Consider the following 14,612-nt stretch of genomic DNA (forward strand, 5'->3'; position numbering starts at 1 on the left):
TTTCCGCTCAGATTGCAGCCCGAGGGCTAGTCCTATATGAAAGGGCCCCCAGTGTTCACCTCCACCAGGGACAAGTAATAGGGTTTTAAGAGCATGGGCTCTGGAGTTAGAGAGCTGGATACCCGCACCTGCAAGTTACTTACCTTCGTTAAGCCTCAGTTCCTCACATCTGTAAAATCGGGTTAACAGTAGTACCCGATCTCAGGACTGGTGTGAAGATTAATGAGATATGATGGGATGCAGTTAAAGCAGCATCCTGGCTAAACGTTTAATGAATGGCTCCTTGCACTTATTTATTTTTTTATCCTGTCGTGTCCCAGAAAGTCTTTTCGTAGCTCACAAGGGGACATCAAAGATAACAAAGAGGAGTGGAAGAAGACAGAGAGAATCAATGTGAGGAGCCTGGAACAGGGCTCTGAATTGTCTTCCCACAATGAAATCACTTGGCTATTGCTGAGCCAAGAATTTGACTCTGAGCATCTAGGATGAGAAAGGAGAACTGGCACTTGCGCCATCTCTGCCCCTCGGGACTGACTATTTTGGTAAGTTCAGTTCATCCATGGAGGAAGTGGTTCTCGTACTTTATCTGCATGTAACAACAAAATTCAGGTTCTTGGGGCTGATGCTCGGAGATTGTGATTCAGATCTGGGATGGGGCTCAGGAACCTGCATTTTAACAATGGAGGTTCTAATGTGGTCATTGGCAGGTTGTTCTAATGTGGGGGCCACAGCCCACTCTCGGAGACAGGCTGTACACGGCCAGCCAGCATTCTGGTAATATCAGCCAAATGCCCATTGACCTGATTTTGGAGAAGAGGTTTATCAACATGTCCCACTTCACAATCCAGACCCTGATCCCAGGCAAAATGAACCGATACCCATAAGCTTTCTATGGCTTACCCTATGGGTGAGAAAGGTCTGCTGACAAACAGAGGGCATGCTGAGCTGCAAGGTTAATGTGACTGATGATTAAGCTGTGACATGGAGGCAACCCCCTAAAAACCAAAAATAAAGAATTTTTTTGGCCACAAAAACTTATTTTCTCCTAGAAGAATGCTTTGATCATCTAGTACACATTTCAAATAAAGGAGAAGCCATGTGTACTTATAAAAATTAAAATCTTAGAAGATTACATAAGCAATACATGCATGCATGCTATTGTAAAAACTTCAAACAATACAAATATACATAGAATACAATGTTGAAGCCCTGATTCCTGTGGCTTCCAGAGGTTACCAGTGCCAGCATTCCTTCTGAATGCTTCTCTATGTATTTATATCTATCTGGCTATATAAATGGAATCATACTATACATATTGTTCTGCAAGTTGCTCTTTTCTTGCAACAGTCTATTTTGTATTCAGTCACTTGCAGTGACTTGCTAGAGGTCACTTGAACAGATTTCACGTCTGCATCAATTAGGTTGCCCTGGGCTTAGTTTTCTAAGGAGCTCTGCAGTTCCAGGCATCAATCCACTAAGGACTGATAACACCTGGGATAAGAAAAGACTATCTTGTCCTGTTGATGTCTCTTAGGAGCAAATAATTTGCCCTACAAGCTCCATAGCCTTTCAACGAAGTCTCACTTATCACCTGTATATCACTCCCTGACAAGGAGAATGGGCTTATTACAAGGAAAATGATAGACAAGGCAGGTTTGCCCTACTAGGTGGAAAGTGGTAGGCCATTGAGAGTCATGAAAGCACCCTCACAGGGTTGACAAGAATTGCATGCTGGGTTCTGGACAGGAATATTGTTATAATTAAGCATTGAATAGGTTGCATGTTGGCCCACTTCCTTGTTGCTCAAAGTCACGTAGCACTAGATCCTGACCATTTGCATCTGCATTATTCCTGTAGATAGGATTTCTGACATTAGGGTCATAAGATTGTGTAGGAATTGATTTGTATCCCTATTGTTCCTTTAGATGGGATCTCTGACATTACAATCAGGAGGCTTTTGTTTAAGAATCACTTAAGTTGTTTTTCGGGTCCCCAATTCTACCACATTTCAGTTGGAAAACCCCCACAAAGAAAGGGGATCAGGTTGAAAATACAGCTTCACCCTGTCCCGTGACTTCACCATGCACTCTTCAACCAGTCAACCATCTCCAACACATCAGCCCACTCCCAAACTCTTAAAAACCCTAGCCCCAAATGCCACAAGGAGATAGATTTAAGGTTTCTTCCTGTCTCCTCATTTGGTGACCCTACGATTAAACCTATTTCTCTGCTGCAACCTGGCCTCTCGGCATATTGACTTGCTGTGTGCAATGGGCAATGAACCTATTATGGATACAGTCACATGTGTCTGTTACGTGAGTCCAAGTGATTTGTGCGGCCAGTGAAGTGCAGAAATAGGGCAATTGTGTGGATAATGAAAACTAAGGCTTCTTCCCCCAAATGGTCAGTTGCTTTTGAAGGGATACTTCTAGCCTAGGGGTATGGGAAGTAGCTTCTACCTCCTGCCTCATACATACATGCTCTTACCAAAAGAAGAGTGGAAGTGTCACAGCAGATAGCTAGTCAGACATGAGCAGGGCAGAAGAGGGTTCCCCCCCCCATGTCCCTGCCCACCACCACCAGGAATGTCAGGCAACCATCAGGTGAGGGTCAGATGGTTATTAAACTGTCTCTCTAAAATAATAATTGGACACAGCTGGTACCAGGGAAAGGCAGTCGCCCAGTAGATAGAACACCTGAAGCTGGTGATTAGCAGCTTCCGGATAAGATCTTAGGAGTTGGGCGAATGGGCTCAAGCATGCGCACTAGGAGGGAAAATTGTCGAATTTAACTGGTGTATGAGCTTCTTCTAAGAACACTCAACTAGTAAGGGAAGAATGCCTCAAGTGAACATGCGTACAATTTCAGTAAACATACTGTGTATGTGGCCCCTCCCAAGTGCTGGCAGGCCACTGTGCATGCAGGCAGCCCACCCCAAGAGAAGAATCAGGGGAGAAGGGAGGCAACCCCCCAGAAGCATGCCAGCATATGCAACCCCAAATCAAAGGTTAAACCATACACTTGAATCTCTCAAGTCACCCTCCCTCTTCTGAGTGTACTTCCTTTTGTTCCTGCTCTAAAACTTTCTTTTTTTTTTTTAACTTCTTTTTTGAGGTGGAATCGTGCTCTGTCTCCCAGGCTGGAGTGCAGTGGCACAAATCTTGGCTCACTGCAACCTCCACCTCCTGGGTTCAAGCCATTCTCGTGCCTCAGCCTCCTCAGTAGCTGAGATTACAGCTACCATGCCCGGCTAATTTTTGTATTTTTAGTAGAGATGGGGTCTCACCAGGTTGGCCAGGATGTTCTCAAACTCCTGACCTCAAGTGATCTACCCGCCTTGGCCTCCCAAAGTGCTGGGATTACAGGCATGAGCCACTGTGTCTGGCCTCCTGCTCTAAAACTTTCTAAATAAACTTTCCCTCCTGCTCTAAAACTTGCCTGGGTCTCTCACTCTGTCTTAAGCCCTTTGGTCAAATTCTTTCTTCTGAGTAATAGGGACAGGAGACAGAGAAATTCTAGGCAGAAAAGGGTGGGGGTCTTTGGCAAAGACCCACCCTCAAGCCTGGTGCTGCGGCCCAAAGTGAGAACATGTATTCCTGTTTTCCCACTCCAATGTTGCCGTTTCCCAAACCACCCATGGCCCACCCTGTCCCCACATCCTGCACCCATAAAACCCCCAGGATCCACTGGCAGAGAGCAGAGAAGGGGAGGAGAGAAGAAGCAGCTGAATGCAGGAGAGAAGCAGTTTGACTTCAGAGGGATGACTTGACAGCAGGACTTCAGGGGAAGAATACCTTCCCAGTCCCTCCCCTTTCCACCTCCCCTTCCTGTGGAGAGCCACTTCCACTGGCAATAAAATCCTCCACATTCACCGCCCTTCAATTCGTTCATGCAACCTGATTTTTCCTGGACACCAAACGAGATCTCAGGTGCCACGGGTGAGGATGCTAAAGGCTGTCACACTGACCCTCTGCCCTTGCAAAAAGGCAGAGGGTTCACTGAGTTGTTAAACACTTAATCCAACCATGGATAGCAAAGCTAAAGAAGTGCACTGTAACATATGTCCTCGGGGGCTGCAGGGGTCATGGGTACTCCACCCTAGATGCTGCTGTGGGGCCTGCACAGAGTTTTGGTCCTGCCGGTGCCCAAAAGCATTTGCTCTGGCTCCTGCACCTGCTCACCTGTGTGCTGCCCCAACCATGAGGGGTTGAGAGCTGTGGACTGAGTAAGTGAGGCATTCCTGTCACGAGGACTGTGAAGGGGTCAAGGAAAACCTCATGTTTCATGAGGAGGCAAGAACCGAGGTTAGTTCACCACCACTAACATACTTTGGTGCCACGTGATTTTGGTGCCACGTGACTTAGATACATTCCCTAGTGGTAACAGAAGGTTCTAGAGCACAAAATTTAACAGTGTATATATGAGTGGTATGAGGGCGAATTATTTTTATTTTCTTTTTAATGATCTCTTAAATTTTCCAGAATGTCTACAATGACCTTGTATTACTTTTCTAATCAGAAAAAAAGAAAAAAGTTACCGAAGAAGAGATAAGTGAAGCACACACAAAAGGCAGAATATGTAGTGCATCAAGAATTTGTGTTTTATAATCTGACAGACCTAGTTAGACCATAGTCCGTATTTCAAAAATAATTACATGTGCTCATAGCTGAGAACCTTCTCCTGGGATGGATGCAAGTTACCAGGTCACTGCGAAATGTTGTACTTTTATGGATGGTGATGAGGAAGCATCTGTTTTAGGTGTGGTATTTCCTGGAGGCAGAAAACTGCTTGAGTTAGCTCATTCAGTTTTTCAGTGGCCTTTCTAATACATGTTTTGTTTTGTTTTAATGCTTTGCAGAAGATTCCTAGAGTGGAAATTGCCTTTGCAAAAATTATAACAGTGAGAAAATTATGACAGTGAAAGGGATCTGCCCTAACTGTCCCCATCTTGCTTCTGGGTATCTTTGCTCATTCCTGGGTGTGGGCCAAGCTAACTTTGGGAGAAATTTAATTAAATTATAATGGCCCTTCCCAGATACTAAATTACCCTTGTAAAACTAATGAAAGGCCACCAAGTTAGGAGGATGAGAGGGGCCTGAATTCTGTTAGGAAGTATGCCTAGCCAGCCATTACTTAGGAGGAATAAAGATTTGCAACTTCCCCAATTACTCCAGCAGATAACATCACTATTTTAGAATCTAAGACTGGCCTTTGGAGATGTCTTTTCAGGTTTTTGCATTTCTGACAACCAGATGGGCCCCACCCAGGAACCGACTCAACACAAGAAGACAGTTTCCACTCCCTGTGATTTCATCTCCAACCCAACCAACCAGCATTCCTTACTCCCTGGCTCCCTACTCACCAAGCTATCTTTGAAAAACCACTAACCTCTGAGCCTTCAGTGAGACTGATTTGAGTGATAATAAAACTCCAGCCTCCTGTCCAGCCAGCTCTGCATGAATTAAACTTTTTCTCTGTTGCAACTCCCCTGTATGGATAAATCAGCTCTGTCTGAGCAGTGGTTCAAGGAGAACCCGCTGGGTGGTTAGAATCAGCTTCACTTTCAAAGGGCCTACAATGTCCTCATTAATTTCTTCCCCTTCAAAGATGACTGTGATCACATGTTTTCAATATCGTCCTTCCACCCTTGGCCCATGATAAGGGCAGAGGGTGGTAGATGCAGTCATTACTGAATTACATTATCCCAGTGGGCATTTTTGGCCTGCTCAACTGGACTGACTGCAGAGCAAGTGTTCCACCTTGACCTTGATTTTTCCATTTGCATATGGAAACCTTTTTTTTTTTTCCTTTCTAAATGCAACTCTTTGGTAATCCTAGTGAAAGAAATGGGTGTGTGGGCAACTGGAAGGAAGTGGGTGTGTCCTAGGTTGTAGGATTGCTGAGATGTAGAAATGCTTATGCTAGAAAGGTATGAGAACAGTTGGTCTGGTCTTGCTGTTAGTAGAGACAGATAGAACAAGACAAGGTGGGAACAACATGGAGTGGGCAGATGTTTGTGGTGAAGTCCTGGCATCTATTGTCTGAGGGTCCCCTATCAACATCAACTCTAACCAACAATTATTGAATATTTATACGATGAATTGTTAAAGCACCATCCAATAAAGTACATTACTGCTGCTACTCACCCTAGAGCACATAGAATTCTCCTGGAGAGAAATAGATTGACCAAAAATCGGGGCCTGCAATTTGGAGCAGCTTCCTTTGTGACAGTTGATTTGGGGCTCACATTTAAGGCGCATTTGTTTCTCCATTCACAGAAAATTTATATTAATATTCATCAGGCTTTTATTGTATCTTGTTCTGGAAATCTGCTCTGGAAAATAACTATGACCCCTGGTCTTCTGCCCTGTCATTTTCTCTCTAATTTTTGGCTTTGAAAATTTATCTATCTATCTATCTATCTATCTATCTATCTATGTATCTATCTATCTTTATTCTTGATGGTACTTTAAAAAAGTAACTCATGCCTCTAGTTTAAAATAAACTATGCTGGGCATGGTGGCTCACACCTGTAATCCCAGAGCTTTGGGAGGCTGAGGAGGGAGGATTGTTTGAGGCCAGGAGTTTGAGATCAGCCTGGGCAACATGGCGAAACTCCACCTCTACAAAAAAATTAAAAAAATTAGCCAGGTGTGGTGGCACATGCCTGTGGTCCCAGCTGCTTAGGAGGCTGAGGCAGGAGTATCACTTGAGCACAGATGGCTGAGGTTACAGTGAGCTGTGATTGCACCATTGCACTCCAGCCTGGGTCACAGAGAGAGACTCTGTCTCAAAAAAAAAAAAAAAGTCAAATAGTACAAAGGTTACTAAGTGTGTCTATCTTCTTGAGGTGCCTCCCTGGTCCCCCAATGTGAAAGCTGTGTATACCACAGATCCAAATCAAGCTGTCCCAAATACCCTTCAGACTTGGTGATGATCTTCTAGTCATTTTACTTGAACATGGAACAGCCAAATAGACAGAAACCTAATTTCATTTATGTTTTTTAGTAGGTGAGAGATGTTCCCTTTAGACCTGGGGAGACAGAAAGAATCTTAAGACCTTGGCACCATCACCAGCTGGTTACACTCCAGTTAAGGAGACTTGACAAGGCATGAAAGTTAAATAGTGCCAAAGACAAAAATATGGCAAGGTGGGGTTGATTAGTCACCAAAGGAATTTACATCAAAGGCATTACCATGTTTGTTATGTAGGTGCCAATAATAATGAAATGCCACTCTACGGTATTTGGGAGGCCAGAAAATTTAACAAAAAGGAAAGTGGCACCCTCAGTCTTATTGGAGGCAGCAAAGCAAACAGACACTGGAGATGAATGGTCTTGGGTTTGGGTCCCAGCTCTGTTCTACTAGCTGGATGATCTTGGGCAAAGTACCTCAATTCTCTGAGCCTCATTTTCCTTATAAGATGGGACTACTGATAATATCTACCTCAGAGAACTGATAGAAGGATTAAGTTACATTTGGCATAGAAGATGGATCAATATATGGTAACTCGTATTAAAATTAAATAATATAAAAAAGAATGTGTTTGGTTGCCAAGGGAGTCTAGTCTTACAATGTAGCAATAATAAGTGTATAACACAGCAAAATTTCATCTTTATTAGATTGCTTGTTTAAGTAGCTTTTTTTTTTTTTTTTTTGAGATGGAGTCTCTCTGTGTAGCACAGGCTGGAGTGCAGTGGCTCGATCTTGGCTCACTGCAAGCTCCGCCTCCCGGGTTCAAACCATTCTCCTGCCTCAGCCTCCCAAGTAGCTGGGACTACAGGTGCCCGCCATCACGCCTGGCTAATTTTTTTGTATTTTTAGTAGAGACGGGGTTTCACCACGTTAGCCAGGATGGTCTCGATCTCCTGACCTTATGATCCTCCCGCCTCGGCCTCGCAAAGTGCTGGGATTACAGGCGTGAGCCACCGCGCCCGGCCTAAATAGCTATTTTTAATATGACAGAATATGTCCTGAGCACGTACTTTGTGCTAGGTGCTCTGCCACAGTAGAAGGAACACTGCCCCCACCAGTAATGTGCTCACAGTATTCTAGGGGGCAAAAGAAAAAAAAGCCAAGAGGCAATGACATGGCAGTGTGACACACCTTGCAATGACAATCACAGCAAGGGTGCTTTAGATGCACACACATCTTTGGGGTGGCGGTGAGGGAAGGTTTTCCAGAATAGATGATGTCTAAGCTGAGATCTGCCAAATGAGGGGTTGACCTGAGAAACCACAGTAGTAGACTTTTTGGGTGTGCTTCCTGTGGACCAGTTACTGTGGTGTGTGTTTCGTGTGAGTTTTCTCATCTCGTACTCACAACAAAGCTATGACGTGGAAACTATTCTGCCCACTTTACAGGTGAGGAGACTGAGGCTTAGAGATGTAAAGCTAACTTTCCATGAAAAATGTAGCTAGTAGATGGAGAGTCTGGGATTGAAACACATCACGTGTTTGAGTCCATCAGTACCATCTGTCTTGTAAGACCATCCTATATAAAATTTATAAAGTGACAGCAACTCAGGTTAGCAGAAAAGACATTACCCTTAGCTAGGCCATCTATAGGAAGCCAGTGGGAGAAATGGTTTTCTAAGATGTGGGTATGCATGAAATAGGAAGTGTAGATAGCGCTTGGGGAGGAGAGTGATGTGATTCCAGGGGGTTGTGAAAATGAGGCATCCAGACATGAGGATCAGGTAGGGGAGAGGCTGGGCGAAGGAGACCCAGGAAAGAGAGCAACAGTAACTGAGGTGTGGACAGATGAAGGCTGGTACTCATGCTTCTTCCCACTGCAAGAAGAGGAGCCGTGTGTCATTTCCTCTCTGTGACTGTGAGCAGCCCTTGGCCCCTGGAGCTCCCCAGGTACAACCAGAACAACCTCATGGTGCTCTGGGCTTACTTTTAAGCCTAGAACATGAAGAGAGCCGGTTAGAAGGGGACAAGCAAAGGACTGGAAGGATTAGGCACACACATTCCACCATGTGCTTGGTGCCATAGAGCAGTTTGAGTCTAGACAAATTGACAGTCACTGCCTAACATTCTCCATTTCTGTTGTCCAGCTGGATAATCAAAGTTCTATAACAGATTCTTTTTGGTTTTAATCATGAGTTGTGTGGGGGACACCAATGGGGCTAATAATTAATTGTCCATGTATCATTTTTTGAATTGAGCCTTTTATTCTAAAACAAGCAAGAAGCATTGGACCTGTCGGTTTCTGAGGCAGAAACTTCCTCTCAGAATGGTGTGTGGGCATTCATGGGATAGTCCTTGAACACTGTCCTTGTCCTAATAAAAGCAGCTTACTTTTATTTAGAGTGCTTTTTTCTTGACAGATTTTACTTAAGAGCTTTATAGTTAGTCCTTTTAACAACCCTTTTCCAGGCAAAGACATGGCTGGTAGAGGCAGAATGAGTAACTTGCCCAATGTCTGCCAGCAAGGAGGTGGCAGAGCTGGGATTCTTGATTGCAAACACCGCCCTTGACTGTCTCTGCCTGTGGCTAGTGATGCAATTGTCCCACGTGTCTATCTGATGGGCTGTTTGCCAGAAAAGCCTTCTGAAATGCTTTGGGCTGCACAGGGCCCCAGTTAAAATGTGTGTATGATTTAAACTGTCACTTGTTAACCTTGCGGTTATTTATTGAGTGACAATTACATATCAGGCACCCAGCTAAATTCTGTGAATGTAGTAAGCAGATCAGACCTGGACTCTGTCCTCATAGAGCTAAATAGATATGTGCAGAGGACAAAATGCTATGAAGGAAATGAATGGGTGGTGAGACAGAGAATCACAGGGGAGGGCTCTCTGATGAGGTGGCATTTAAGTTGGGACCTACAGGTGAACCAGGATGAGAATCAGTAAGAAGCCCCTACAATGGGACAGGGCTTGGCGGATTGGAGGAATGGAAAGGAGGTTGGTGTGACTTAAGCGCAGAGGAAAGGGAGAGATGCCCAGGGAGGCTGAGGCAGGTGCTGGCCGAGGCACATGGCTGCACAGGCCCCATGTAGTAGGCACATTTAGCACTGAAAATATGTAAAAGTCTCTGAGATGAAACAACCATGATAACCAAAACCAAGACCCAGGTATGCTTTGTCATAGGATCAGGTACCAATGAAGTTCTTGGGAGCTGTGAAACATGGCTGACTTGACCAGACCAGAAGTTTCCAAACCTTCCTTGGTCGCAGAATGCTTAGTGCTTCAGTAATTTTTTCATGGCATCTGTAGGCCAAAAGAAATACCAAACAGATTCATTGATTAACTAGTTAGGGTCAAATCGCTTAAAAGTCTTTATGTGCTAAAAACTTTGTATTGGCCATTTGAAAAAAAATGATACATTGAAACAAAAAAAATACTTTTTTGTATTCTGAAATCATCACAATTACTTACTCATGGGATGTGTGGCCTGTTGGGCACTGTGCAACTCCTTAAACTTTGGAATCAGAGTGGACACTGCCACCTTCATTTCCTGTTCCATACTGATTTCCTTGTGGCACTTGCTTTTTGTCACAGTAACTGCCAAAAACATGGCTTCCCCAAAAGATGCCATCACTGAAAGGAATATGATATAATCTAATGTTGAAACCATGAACAACCCTGAGTTTGTGCAGTGTTCAACAGATATGGAGGATCCTGTCTTTCCCTTGGAAAATTTAAAATACCTCCCAACAGTCCTGTGAATTTACTATGCTACCCCAGCGTGACCTGGTAGAGAGTTTGGAACCACAGCTAGCCGTAGTACTTTCAAACTACTAAACTCAGATATCTCTTTGCCACCAAATCCGTCCTCAGGGCCATATGTGACCCTGCATTTTGTGCAGGGATTCCAGGAAGCAAAGTTGTCACTCTTTCTGGAAACTGTATCCTATTTGCCCAACCATCAATAGGGGTACCTTTGGAGTGCAAACCCAGCCTGGCTTATTTGAATAGAGGAAAGGAGGAAAGTGGTGAGTAACATGTACAGATGGTCAGCAGTAGTATGAAAGCATGTGAGGTTGAACCAAGAGGAAATGAGTAGGTGATACGCAACCATAATTTCGGGGCCCTTGATGAAGAAATGAGTGCTGAAATTCTGAAGGGTTTGTTATTGTGCAGACCTGCAGTTAAGCTGGCTAAGCTTTAGGTGTTGCCTCTGCAGTCAGGAACATCCTGCCAGAAGGCAATTAAAGAGTGGAAGAGCAGAAATGCAGAGAAGGAATTCAACACCTGCTCCACCAGCACGTTCCTTGGTCGCTCTCGTCTGTTTCCTTAGCTGGATCACATTCTTGGTGAATGAGAGAAAGTATGAGGATTAATGAGCAGACCTGTCTTTGGGATACCCTAGAACCATGATGCAATGCAAATATCACGGTATCTCAAAGGACAGTAGCCAGTAGAGCCAGTTGACTTCAAGTCAGTTTAACTTTCTCTTTCTGCATAAAGTCATGTATGCAAATCATCTAGGATGGCTGAGATGCTGATGAAATGAGTTCCCATGGCAACTGGAAGATTATCCTTACATCATCTTTGTGATGAGCAAAGTTCAGTGAAGACCAGAGGGAAGTAAAATTCTTGCTTGTCACTGAACTTGGACTGTTTACTCAACCTCTATTGCTTGGTTTTCTCATCTATAAGATGAGAATAATACTGAGATGGGATTGTTCCCTTGACCTTCTCATGGGACTTGCAACATTGGTGACTTGTTTACTCGGCCACTGCACTCAAACCCCTTGCATGAGGGGGAGCACACAGGAGAGCAGGAGCAGGAGCCGGGGTGATTGCCTTTGGAAGCCATTAGGAACAAACTGTGTACCAGCCTGTGGCAGTGTCTAGGGGTTGTCCGTGACCTCTGGAGCCCAAGGGGGCATGTGTTACAAACAATACTCTTTTAGCATTTGCTGTCCACAGACAGCTAAGTGTTTACCCACTCAGTGGAGGGTTGGGGTGACAGCCTTTCACACCCTGCCCTCTTGGTACCCGGGTTCTTGTCCTATGTCCAGGAAGAATCAGGTCACAGGGACTTGAAGGATGGTGAATGTGGAGACTTTATTGAGTGGTGGAGGTGGCTGTCAGTGGGATGGGGAGCTAGAAAGGGGATGGAGTGGGAAGATACTCTTCCTCTGGAGTTCAGCCATTCCTGGCCAAATTCCTCTCCAACCATAGTCTCCAATGTCCAGCTGCCTCTTCTACTCTTGATGTTCAGACACTTCTTCCCTTCTCTCCTTCTCTGCTGCACTGCTCTGCTCCTCTGCCAGTGGAACTTGGAGTTTTTATGGGTACGGGGTGGGGAGGGAAGTGTGGCATGCCAGGGTGGTTTTAGAAAAGGCAACATTCGAGCGGGAAAACAGGGATGTGAAGTTCTCATCTAGGGCTGCGGGTCCAGGCTTGAGGGTGGAGTCCTTGCCAGGGACCCTGCCCTCTTCTACCCAGTATTTCCCTTCCTCCTGTCCTTATCAGTACAAACCCAGACCTTTAAGTTGTTACAAGAAGTAATGATACTCACTAAGCCAAAACCATAGTGTCAGGTACTATGCTGATGCTTTACATACACTAGCTTATTTTATACCTAAAACAATCTTACAAGGAAGACATATTATAATCCCCATTGATATCTGAGAAAAATGAAGCACAGAGAGAACAAGTAAGTTGATATCAAAAATGGCAGGGCAGGGATAATGAGCTACATCTAGTATAAGATTTGGTTGAGATTATGAGTATGAGATCTTAGCCCATTGCCTGCCCACAGCAGCACTCAGCAAATGCTAGGCTATTATTATTACTGTTATTTTTTGTTAATTTCATTACTGTTATTATTTGACCAGGGGAATCATCTTAGGCTTTATGGAGGAGTTGACATTTTCAATCAGCTTTGAGGGTGGTTAGGCTTTGGACAGACAGGGATGGGGCAGAAGAACATTCTGGACTATGGGCACAACAAGAGCTAAGGCTAGGAGGTGGGACTGTGTAACTTTGAGATGGAGAATAGGGAGGAGACCTCAAAGCAGAACCTTAGGCTCTAAGGGAAACAAGACAGAAGGATTCTGCTGACAAGACAGTAAAGTAGCCTGCTCGTCTGGTGGTAGGCACTGTGTCAGCATTCTAGGTTGTAAATGTAGGAAGTAAGCAGATCAGAGGTTTGCTCAACAACCTGCCTAGTGAGCCAAACTGCTTGCTCTTGAGGCCATGTAATCCTTCTGGGGCAGCTCTTCAAACCCTAGTCCACAGAGGCAGGTACCCAGTTCTTGCAGTGATGCCCCAAGCCAGATAAGAAAATGATGTTATGGAGATCTGGAATCCCCACCCAAAAGTCCAGCTTTCATTCTAAATGCATCCGTCCATCAGGACAGTCTTGTGTGTGTTCAGAGGTGAGGGATGAAAGAGAAACTTCACAGCAGAAGACCCTCTCAAAGTCATGTGCGGATCTGCACTGAGTCTCCTGTTTCTCCCTCTTCCCTAGCTATACCTCTTTTTAAGATCCAAAAGGGCAGGGCTGACTTAAGCCTTCTCTAGGGCCAGATATTCCTAGATGAAAACAAGGGGCTTCTTGAGAGGAAATGAAAGGAGACAGAGATGCGGTTTTGCCTTAAGGTTTTTAATGTGAGCCACTGGGAAGATTCATTTTGAAATAGAAAGATGTGTCTGACAGTGTGATGTAAATGCAGGCATTTTGGAGTCCCTGCTGGAGAACACACAGAGGTGAGTAGGGGTTCTCCAGTGACCTTGTGGGAGTCTTTGGCTGGGAAGCTAGCTGCTGGAGCCGAAAGGGCACAGGAATAGAAACCACACCACCTGGGGTCTTCTGATCCAGTGTTTTCCAAAGGGCAAGTGCCATGTGAGCTGGTTTTAGACTGCAAAGGAGCAACTGATTCAACAGTAACAAATTACAAATGAAAACTTTTCCCATTTCAAAGTTACTTTTCAGTTCTTCTGATGCTAAGGAGAAAGTGTCGGTTTTAGGCTATTGTCTCTCTTTTTTTTTTTTTTTTTGAGTCAGAGTCTTGCTCTGTCGCCCAGGCTGGAGTGCAGTGGTGCGATCTCGGCTCACTGCAAGCTCCAGCTCCTGGGTTCACGCCATTCTCCTGCCTCAGCCTCCCAAGTAGCTGCAAGTAGCTGGGACTACAGGCGTCCGCCACCACGCCTGGCTAATTTTTTGTATTTTTAGTAGAGATGGGGTTTCACCGTGTTAGCCAGGATGGTCTCAATCTCCTGATCTTGTGATCCTCCCGCCTCGACCTCCCAAAGTGCTGGGATTACAGGCATGAGGCACCGTGCCCAGCCTATTGTCTCTTTAATACCTCTCTATCACTTGTTGATCTCTCTTCTTAAGGAGGGCAAACACTCTTCAGCCTTAGAGGCATTAGCAGGCAACAGCATCTATTCTAGTGGATCTCATCCTTGGCTGCATGATGCTATTTCCTGGGGAGAGCTTTAACAAATTACTTATGCCTAATTGCTTCCTCCCCAGAGGAATTCCAGTTTAATAGCTCTAAGGTCTGGCTTGGGCATTAGGATTTTTAGAAGCTCTCCAGACAACAGTTTCTAATTAGAATTGTTTTGTATTATATTTATTAACCTTCTATTAATGGCATGTGATACTAGTTTTCTACTGAAGGCATTGAAGTAAAATTTCCTTTCA

General features: G+C 44.7%; 1 long non-coding RNA gene across 1 annotated transcript in view; it reads left to right on the forward strand.

The window, feature by feature from the left end:
* LOC109026806 (uncharacterized) overlaps window positions 1-14,612 on the forward strand; it is a 31,264-nt gene that overhangs the window by 943 nt on the left and 15,709 nt on the right. Inside the window, exon 2 of the long non-coding RNA XR_002005848.4 lies at window positions 321-542. This is a non-coding gene — a long non-coding RNA (uncharacterized lncRNA). The remainder of the gene's footprint in view (window positions 1-320; window positions 543-14,612) is intronic.

The sequence above is a fragment of the Gorilla gorilla genome, chromosome 4 (assembly GCF_029281585.2).
Source record: "Gorilla gorilla gorilla isolate KB3781 chromosome 4, NHGRI_mGorGor1-v2.1_pri, whole genome shotgun sequence".
Taxonomy (NCBI): domain Eukaryota; kingdom Metazoa; phylum Chordata; class Mammalia; order Primates; family Hominidae; genus Gorilla; species Gorilla gorilla.